Below are 10386 nucleotides of genomic sequence, written 5' to 3' on the forward strand. Positions count from 1 at the left end.
TAGCAGAGGGGAGGGAGTGTCCACATTGGGAGGCCTCTAGACCAATGATATCCTAGATCTTGAATGGACCAAAAATATGTATTCATACTACCATTAGCACCGTGGAGGGGTGGGAGTGGGGGATGTCCTACATGGGGCCTGGTGGGGGAGCTTAGAGGCCTGGAAGAGGTTGCACAAGGGAATCATGGAAGGCTACTTGAAGAAAATGGAAGTCAAGTTATTGCATAAAATGATAGAATTTAGAAAAAAGAACCTTAGAGGTTATCTAGTGTTAACCCATTATTCTCCAGTTGAGGAAACAGAGGCCCAAGGTGGCTTCTTTTAGAATTCTTTTTCACTATCTCAAGGAAGAACAGAAAGGAACAGACTTTCTTTGGGGTCTAAATATCTTACCCATGATCACAGACACATCAGATTCAGAATGACTTCCTTTCCATAGGCAGATCAACTATGCTGCTCTAGAACACACACATACACTTATACCCAGAGAAACTTAGTACCTTTCTTACATACACATATGCATAAGCTTATCTTATGAGAGCTATATCCATCTACTGCTTTAAAAATAATAATGATAATGATAATAGTTCCCATTTATAAAGCACTTTAAGGTTTGCAAAGTGCTTTACATATGTTATCACAAATGAGGTAGGTGCTATATTATCTCCATTTGTAGATACAGAAACTGAGGTTAAAAGAGATCAAGTGACTTGCCCAAGGTCACACAGCTAGTGGGTATCACTTAAAGTCAGGTCTTCCTGATTCCAAGTGTAGCACTCTATCCACTATGTCACCTAGCTGCCCACCAAATACTCATTGTTGTGTTATCTGGATCCAAAGAATCAGTACTTTTAGATGGTCTCATGCTCATATTGAACACTGTTTTGCACAAGAGTTTCAGTCTCCCAGAGGTTCAGTCAAAATCAGCTGTGTATTCTCCTCCCCAATGTTCCTGTTGCCTAGCACATTTCTATTGCAGGCCCAGAACAGGGGCCTCTCCTGGGAATTCTCAGGCCAGGTGATACATGTTTGCTTTTTCACAAGTTTCCAGAGTTGATGGTAGCTGGACAGTCGGTAGTTGGGGATCTCCTCCAGGAAAATCAAGATGACCACATCCTGGTAGTCATAGAACATCCTGAGACTGGCCCGTTGCATTTCTAGCCAGCACCACTCACTTTTGAGATAGTCGTTGCTGATGATACAGAGTCTTCCAACTGGTGTTAATGGCATTCTAACATTCTCAAAGATGTCCATTCCTGGTTCAAAGTCCCGATGGTGCAGGCAGAGCTTAAAAGTAGGCCGGCCACCCCTTTCTAGGGCAGGCATGAGCTCCTTATAAACCTGCTGCTCATTGGCAGCACTGAAGGAGACAAAAGCATCATAGATGAACTCTCTTTTTGTCCGATGCCACTTAGCCAGGTACAAGAACTTAAACATATAGATCCCATATCGCATAGATGAGATCATCTTGATACCAAACCAAGACAAGACCATAGTTGCAAGCACAAGGCTGAAGGAGCTGAAGAAGTAGATTTGACCTGCATCAAAACTGCATATGGCAGTATCAAAAGCCACTAGTAGGTTCTATGTATTTGGCTGCTGACAATGAAAGCTCCCTAGGTAGGGGACGTGGATACTAGGTGTAGTGACCAGTTCTTGAACCACTCGTTATCATGGGTGCATTCAAGCTTATTCCCATAGACATCAAAGTACATCAGGGAGTTTGGGTTTTGCAAGAGACTTTGATGAATGATTTTCAGGTTATTGAACCTCAAAGAAAAGACCTGAAGGTATTCCAAACCAAAAAACATCTCAGGAGCTAAGAATTCCAAGTTGTTGTTCTCTAGTCACAATATTTTCAGTTGTTTGAGCTTTAGGAATAAGGAGGTATTTAAATAGAGACCTCAATCTCCAGCTTTTGTCCCTGAGATATCCAACCTGGGGAGATTAGACAGCTGGTCCAACTGGAGGTGGTCTAGAAATACCTTGGAGTTCTTTCCCGGTAGTAGTTCCTGCAAACTACCCAGTCCTTGGAAGAAGTTGATTGGGACAACCTGAATCCCATTTATTTGTCCTTCTAGGTTGAGGTATTTGAGGGACTGGAGATCCTTAAGAGGAGGAGGCCAAAGGCTCTTGGGAGTTTCATAAGTTATTTTATTAAAACTCAGGTCTAAAACCTCCTCTAGTCCTTTCAGTCCCAGGAACATACCAGGATGAAAACCAGACAGGATGTTGTATACCAGATCAAGTTTGTATAGTTTTGTGAGGCCAGAAAAGGCCTTTTCCTCTATGGTGGTCAGACGGTTCTGGGAAAGGGTCAGAACCTGAAGTTTCTTCAGAGATAAAAAAGCGTTTCCTTTCAGAGTTTGGATATTGTTCTCCTGAAGGTTTAGATTCTCAAGACTCAAAAACTGACCAAAAGAGTATTTATTGATTGCCACTATCCAGCACTCGGTAAAGTTGAGTTCCTTCAATGCATGTAGCCTGTAGAAGGACAGAATGTTGGGCTCAGTGATGGGGTTTCTGGAAAGAGAGAGAGACTGGAGACGTTCAAGGGGAGCAAATGCAAAATCCAGAAAGTTTTCAAGCCTATTTCTACTCAGGTCTAAAACTGTCAAATTCTGGAGAGAATTCCAAGTCCTGTTGCTGATCAGGGACAGCATGCAGCTGTTCAGATCTAGCCATTCGAGGCAGGACATGCCATTGAACTCACCATTACAGAGACAGATCAAACTTTATTGTGGCTCAGGTCAAGAGACAAAAGCGTAGTACAGTTGGGGACGTGTTTGATGTCCTCTGAATCAATTCCATTTTTCTTAAAAAATAAAGTCTTTATCCTGGGTAAGTTTTGGAGGAGGTGACATACTGTGCTCAGGTTCACGTGCTTTGTGCTAGATGATGGATTAATATCACTGAGGTCCAACTCCATCAGATTCTGCAGATGTTTGACCTGAAGCTTTTCCACTTTCATACTCGTCCCACTCAGATTCAAACTCCTCACCTGGGGTAGAGACTCCAGATCCACATTCTGGATAGCATTCTGGGAAACATCCAGGGTGGTTAGGTTAGGAAGTGACAGAGTGGAGAAATCCAAGTCTACCAGCTTGTTCCTCACCAATATCAGCTTGGTGAGGGAAACCAGGGTTTCCTGTTCTTAAGCTTATTTTCCACCAGGTTCAAAAAGGTCAAGTTTTTAAGCCCCTGGAAGGCCCCTGGACCAATGTCCGAAATAAAGTTCCATTCCAGTCTAAGATCTACAAGATTAGACAAATTAGCAAAGCTCTCAGAGGGCACAATTTGAATTTTGTTGTGTGGAAGGTTGAGGTGAGTGATATATCCAGGGAGATCATAAATGCCTTCCTTCAAGTTGGTGATGTTCTTCTGGACACAGAGCACATGCTGAATGTCAAACTCATACTAGGTGCAGTGACAGAATCCATACATCTCTGCCAGTGACAGCAGAGAAAACTGAGCAAATATGAACCAGAGCCATATCAATGGCACACCCCTGGCTTCAGGGTCCATCTTGTTGATTTTGGGCCCAAAGAGGCTCAGCAAGAAAAGGCCCCTTCACATGTATGATGCTTCAGACTTCACCCCAGCTTTGGTTTCTCTGCAAAAATAAGAGAAGTACTGGCGAGTATTTTCCCCTCCTAATAAACTGTTAGAAGCCACTTGTGGGGAGGAAGAAGCCTTTGTTCCCCAATCCTTCCTTCCATTCCAAACCCATTTCTAATGAAATCTCCATGGATTACGCCCTCAACGACCAGTTTGGCTTTTTCCCTAGAATCAGGATTGGTCCTGAAGAGGTGAAAGGTTGAGAGGTGCTCGACACCCCAAAATATTGACACACCGGGTCCTGCCGAAAGATTTCGACTCAAGCCTTCTTAGCCAAAGAAAAAGACAAAGTTTATTAGGGACCAGCTACACTGGCCAGATCCTCCAGCAGCCCTGCCATCGGCTAAACTCCTAAAGAATCTGAGCGCCTTGTGGAAGCCCGATGGGATTTAAATACATAAAAGATTGTGGGAAAGATTGAGGGGTTGTCTGGGGTGACTGGTGGGGGGCCGTTCGGATGGTCCTGAGGGGAAGTCTAGGGAAGATAAGGTGGAGTCAGAGTCCAGGATCCAAGAGAATGGGATCAAGGGCAGGAAGTTCCTGAAGGAATATCAAGGTTGGGAAGTAACTGAAGGCATGCATGTCTAAAGTAACAACAGAGGGAGAGATTTGGGCCTAATAAGAATGGAGGCTATAGCCTCAGGCTAAAACCGAATCAAGCAGGGAAGAGTCAAGGAGAATTCCTAAAGACAAATGGGCTTTTTGGGGGTTAGGAAGAAAAGGTCTGTGGGGCTGTACCCCATCAGTCCTACATATAGGCAGAGTAGGTAGTGGTGACTCCAGGACAGCCCTATCATCCATCTTCCCCATTGTCTAGGTTAATGCCTGAAATGTTCCCACAGGAGGTTCATTTTTGCGTGAGGCTTTGATCCTGCCTGCAGTACAGAACAGGGGAAAAACCCTGGACTGGAGAACAAGAGACTTACTGGTTCTAGTCCTGGCTCTGTTACTACTTAGCTAGGTAACACTGGATATGCCACTCTCTGAAGATCATACTAAGAGCTTTTAAGGTCCCTTCTAGATATAGGATTCCATATGTTTCTGTTAAATGCAAATATCATGGCCTCAAAGGTCCCTTCTTGCTTTAAATGTAAGATTCGGTAAACCTTGTGAGAGGGTAGTGAGCCTCATCAGGAATTTAGAACTCGGTATGAACAGTTTACTCACAGAATCATGAGTTCTCAAAGTTGAAAAGGACCTCAGAAGCTGATGGGGTTTAGACTGTGGGAAGCCCCTTGGACCCCAAAAGAATTTGGGTCCTATTTGTTTGAGGGGGGGAGTGATGAGGGCACAGTCTCTGGGAGCCCCCTTGAACTCTCCTTGAGTCTTCCAACTGGATCTGGCCTTCCCCTAAGGCCATGGGCCTTGCATTATCATTGGGCCCAAGTCTCCCTCTATAGTCCAGCTGTTTCCCACACATCTCCATGTAGCCTTCAGCTATTTCCCACCCTGGAGTCTGACCTCATCTCAGTCCCATCAAGCTCCTCCTTAGACTCCTCCTCAAGTCCCTCCCTAAACCCCTCCTCTAGTCACTCCAGATCACCCCTCAATCCCTCCCACAATCTTTGTGTATATAATCTCCATCTTGCCTCCATGAAGGCACTCAGATTCAATCTAGTCCAGTAGATGAACAGGTGTCACAAAGGGTGGGATTTCTTAAGACAACCCATTATGGCAAACCCTTAATAAACTGTCTTTTCCCTTGGCTGAGAAGGCTTGAGTCGAATTCTTTTGGAGGACCTGGCGTGTCGGTACTTTGGGGTGTAGAGCACCCCTCAACCCCAAACTTCTTCAAAGCCATCTAAAGCAACCTATACCTGACCATACATCCCTTCCTTCTATAATCTCTTCAAGAAGTAGTAATTCAGCATTTATATGAAGCCCTCCGAGATGGAGGAAGCCACTACCTCCCAAGCCACTCCTTTCTACTATGGAAACTTATTACGAAACCTTTTTTTAAGGAAAAAATTCAACCAAAAGTATTAAGAAAGAATATTTTCTCCAGCCTAAAACTCTTTACAGAATTTTCCCTTTAGGAAAATAGGTAGGACAAACACTAAGGCCTTTCTCAGGGAAATAGATTAGTCAGGATAAAAAACTAAAGTCTTGTCTAGACAAGGTCATCACACACACATACCACATAGAGGAAGTGAACTCACTTCTAAGACTCACTCACTTGCCCAGGGGTAGTATCTGAATCTGATTTTGCACACACAGTTAGGAAGATACAGATCGCTGGGAAGAAACCCTTCTCAATCCTTGAGGGGAGTGGTCCAGGAAGGAATTCAATAGTGGACTATTCTGGAATGTTAACCCCAAACTGTATTCCAACACTAGGATCTTTTCCTTGTTCAAGATTCCTATAAATGTTATCCCAAATCATTCTGGGATAGATAAGTCATGGCCAAGGGGATGGGGGAGACTATGTCAGTTTGGATGTCTCTCTCTCTGGGTTAAAAATATTTAGATATTAGATTTATGATAAATCAAATAACATTTTCCCCAGCAGCTCTGTGCCTAAAATGCAGATTACAGTATTAATATTTTCTTCCTCAACAGTTAACTGGTGCCATTTACTCAGATCCTAATACCTAAAACAAGCCAGCATTGGGTCAACAATCACTTCTCTTTGAAAGACTTCCATGGCCAACTAAATGGGAAGTGTTTTTCAGAGCAGTCAGCCTTGCTGGCTTCTAATTAGACTCATGGAATCTGACTGAAAGATCAAGTGTGTCAGACATACAGTAAGAGGTGCATGACCGTTGTTAAACCTGAAAATTTGGTTGAAGGAAACAACAGAGCTAGGTGATAGAAAAATCCATGTTGTTTATTATTTTCCCTTAAAGCATAGCTAGGCTAGCTTACTTGTACGTACAAGGAGTCAGAGCATAGGCTCTGGCTGTCTGAACAAAGCAATGAGAAAACTTATATACGTTATTTTAGCAGAGCTAGCAAGCCTGTATTACCTCATTTTTTATGACCCCCATGTATGTTTAACCATGATACAAGAAGAAGATTTTCCTTAATTGAATAGAGTTGTAAAGGATGTTGACAAAAGTCAGTTGAAACTACAGCCCAGCATCTCTGTGTCTCATTACATTCTATAACATAGTATATACCTGTAGAATATTTTTTTTAACTTCGCATTGAATTAATTTATGCACTAGTCAAGTTGTGGAGAAGAATTTTGACCAATGGACTGAATCATGAGAAAGAAGAAACAGAACCAAAAAAAAACAACCCAAAAACAAAAACAAAAGAGAAGCAAAAAAGGCGAGCATGTAGTACGCCTCAATCTGTATTCAAACTTCACAGTCCTTTCTCTGGATGAAGATAGCATTCTCCATTGTGAGTCCCCTGGAGTTGTCCTTGCCCCTTAGGTTGCTGAGAAGAGCGCAGTATGTCAGGGTTGGTCCTCACGGAATCCATATATCTGTGGCTGTGCACAACGTTCTCCTGGCTCTGTTCCATTCACTCAGCATTATGTCGTGTAGGTTTTTCCAGGTTGTTACGAAGTCTGCATCATCCCCATTTCTTATGGCACAATAGTATTCCATTACCTTCATATACCACTATACCTGTAGAATATTAAGCAAGGTAATCTCTCTTGGGGTTAGGGTAATGTCCTTAATGGCTAACAGGTATCTGGCCTTGTTGACAGTGGTAAGGGTATTTCCTGAGCAAACTTTTAGAGAGAACAAAGAAGCCCAGGTCCTGGATCTTCATCCAGTTACTCATTAATTCAGGCTCTGGGTGTAGTTGAAATTAGAAATGATATAAAATAGTATAATATTTTCCACACCGTTCATATCTATATCTGTTTCCACCTTGGATGTTGTATGTGACAAGCTTTCCTTATCTTCTCCTTAGCACGAGGCAGCAGATCACCTAGTAGTCTATGAGCAGGTGGGAATTCCATGAACTGAGTGGCTCTCTGTCCAAGGGCTTCTGACTGGCTGAGAGTGAAAGCTTGGTGTTTTCTTCACTGTTAGTTGGTTATGAATCTGTTCTGTTCAGAGATATAGAAGCTTATGGAGTGATGGATCTTAACATGAGCAGATCCTTCATGGGTAAAGAGGTATGTGACCACAAGAACACAAGGCTCACCTTTAGGAGTGTTTGAGCCAAGAGGTCATTTTGGTCTTTTTGGAATGACCAAAACTAGTCAACAGACCATTCTGACTGAGTAGCTGATAGATCAGATGCTCAGGGATGGGAAATGAGGCTAGAGAAGCCTCTGTGCCCAGAAAAAAGACCAGGTCCCCTATTAAAGGAGTGGAAACTCCTATTAGTCTCAGGCTCCTATTGGTCAGTGAGCTGTGAGAACAAATCCTCCACTATACAGGAGAGGTCAGTACTTTGTGCCCAACTCAGAAAAAGTTTGAGGAAGCTCAGACAAGATGAAAAGATATAAAAGTGTGTCTGTCCAAGGAAAAGCTGGCCTTTGTATCTCACTCAGAGAAATGAAACATACAAAAGCTTAGACAAAAATGAATTAGATAAGATTTTCAAAAAGGAACCTTGAATCTAAATGAAGAATACATTCAATGCATTTCTGGTGGTGTGATGTGGTCTAGTTATTGCCATTAGTAATTACTGTTAGAAACATACTCACATTGTCTAGAAATAAGCAAGACTCGTTGGGAAGTCAGGAACGTATTAATTATAATTTACATTTATTCCCCCTGAATAAATGGGTACCTCCTCTGAACAGAGTACAGGAGAAAGTACAAAGGACTCAGATGGAGGCCAGTCCTTTAATAGACCCTCACCTTGAATCTCCCACCAGGCTCTTTATTGGCCAGATACAACCCCCTGACTATACCCTCCTCAAATGGCTAGTTTAAGCATGCATACAAGCCTCTGACCTTTCACCTGAGCGACCTGAGGCCTGGTTTCTGCTAAAGCTGGGGTGGGGGAGGGGGAAAGGTACACCTTCAATTCTGTGGAAACAAAACCCTTCCTCCCATTTCTTACATTACCACTCAGAAATTGGTTGGGTTGAGAATTTTGTTTCAAAGTTACATTGTAATTGTAGTATATTAGAAAATCAGTTTTTGTATGTACAAGGGGATAACAATAGTATCTGCCTTCCAGGGCTATTGGAGGAATTAAATGATTCTAAAGTGCTTAACATGGTGTATGGGACAGAATTTTTAAATAATAGGAGAGACATCTTTAAGAGAAACAAAGTAAATTTATTCTACAAACCTTGCAAGATTCGGGCACACCTCCATAATGGAGGAGGCAAGGGAAAAGGGAACCTGCCTTAAATTTATAGTCTTAATGAAAAAGATTTCCACCCACCTCTATCCCTTCTCACCATTGGCTGGGGGGTGGGCTTACAGTCTAGGCATGAAAACTACACAGAGGACCAAGATTGATCCGTTAGTTCAGGTTTTTCCCTATCAGAACTCAACTGCCCAGGTGGCGTCTGAAAGTCTAGGAGAGACCCTTCCTGGATCAGAGAACAAATAGCTCACAGGAAGTTCATTATCTTCTAATATCTGAGAGAGAGGGGGGGAAGGGCATGCCTTCCAAAATTACAAGGCCAAATCCTAAAACCTCTCCATTAGACATAACCCTGTGAAGTCTTCACAATTATCTGTCCCATGCAAGGGTGATCACTGTATAAATGTTCACTATTGTTATTGGCTTTTGGATTAAATAATATAGCAAAGATAATAATGTGGATGATTTTTAAAAGAAGGATAAGTTAAGATTTTATCGAACTGAATAGATATTCTCTAGACTTCTAGTTTTCTTGTATTGTGGAATTTGGAAGCATATTAGACATGATTAGAAATGTGAATTCTTTTTTAATTAGGAGCGTACGCTTTTAAATACGTACTGCTACATGACATTTTTCTAAAAACATTGTAAAGTGCTGTTAAAAAGGCCACTTCCCTGTTGCGTTATTAAAGCAAATGTGATAAGTCTTTGAAAAAACTTGTAATGATGAAGTACCTTTTGCCTTAAGTACTTATGATTTAATAAGAGGTTTGAGGACCCTTCAACCAGAGTTACGATCTAAATTTCCAACTGTACCTGTGTAAAATTACTTTGAAATTACTAAGTTGATACCATTTGGCTAACGTAAGTTTAGCATCTTATGAATTGAACTGCTAAATTAATGTAGCAAGATTTAAAGAAAACGAATAAATATTCAATGGATTAAATTTTCCTTTGGTCTCCTAAAGGGAAAGACTTTACTATTTACAACTGCCCTACAATGTCAGTTAACCGGTAATTCAAATATTAACTGAGAAATCAAAAACTAAACATTCTAAAGTGCTATAGAAAACAGGCCTCTGAAACTCTTTAAAGTAATCTTTAAGAACTAGAAAAAACCCTGGCATGTGGTAAACTATATAATTGAACTATTGTCACCTCTTTAACTGACTACAATTCCTCCATACTGGATAACCCTATAACTCTATAGGGCATATGTACATGTGGTGAATTTTGCCTCTGACAACTATACTGAATATATGAAAACTTTAACTGTTTGTATGTAATTCTGTATGAATGTGAACCAACATGGTTAAAGATTAATTATACCCTGCCCTAACATATGACTGATGAAGTTTTGCTCTTTGAGGTAGAATCCTACGGAATTTTAATTTGAAATACTTCTAAGTTTTGATTTCAGGTATGTTTCTGACCTCTTATAAGGCCACTAGCCCATTGATGAGGGCAGTCTCTGGGAATCCCCTTGAACTCTCCTTGAATCTTCCAACTAGATCTGGCCTTCCCCTAAGGCCATAA

General features: G+C 41.6%; 1 pseudogene; it reads right to left on the reverse strand.

Moving 5' to 3' along the window:
* Nucleotides 1-897: 897 nt before the first annotated feature.
* LOC118832475 lies at nucleotides 898-3525 on the reverse strand (annotated as a pseudogene).
* Between the last annotated feature and the right edge of the window lie 6861 nt (nucleotides 3526-10386).

Source organism: Trichosurus vulpecula, chromosome X (genome assembly GCF_011100635.1).
Source record: "Trichosurus vulpecula isolate mTriVul1 chromosome X, mTriVul1.pri, whole genome shotgun sequence".
Taxonomy (NCBI): domain Eukaryota; kingdom Metazoa; phylum Chordata; class Mammalia; order Diprotodontia; family Phalangeridae; genus Trichosurus; species Trichosurus vulpecula.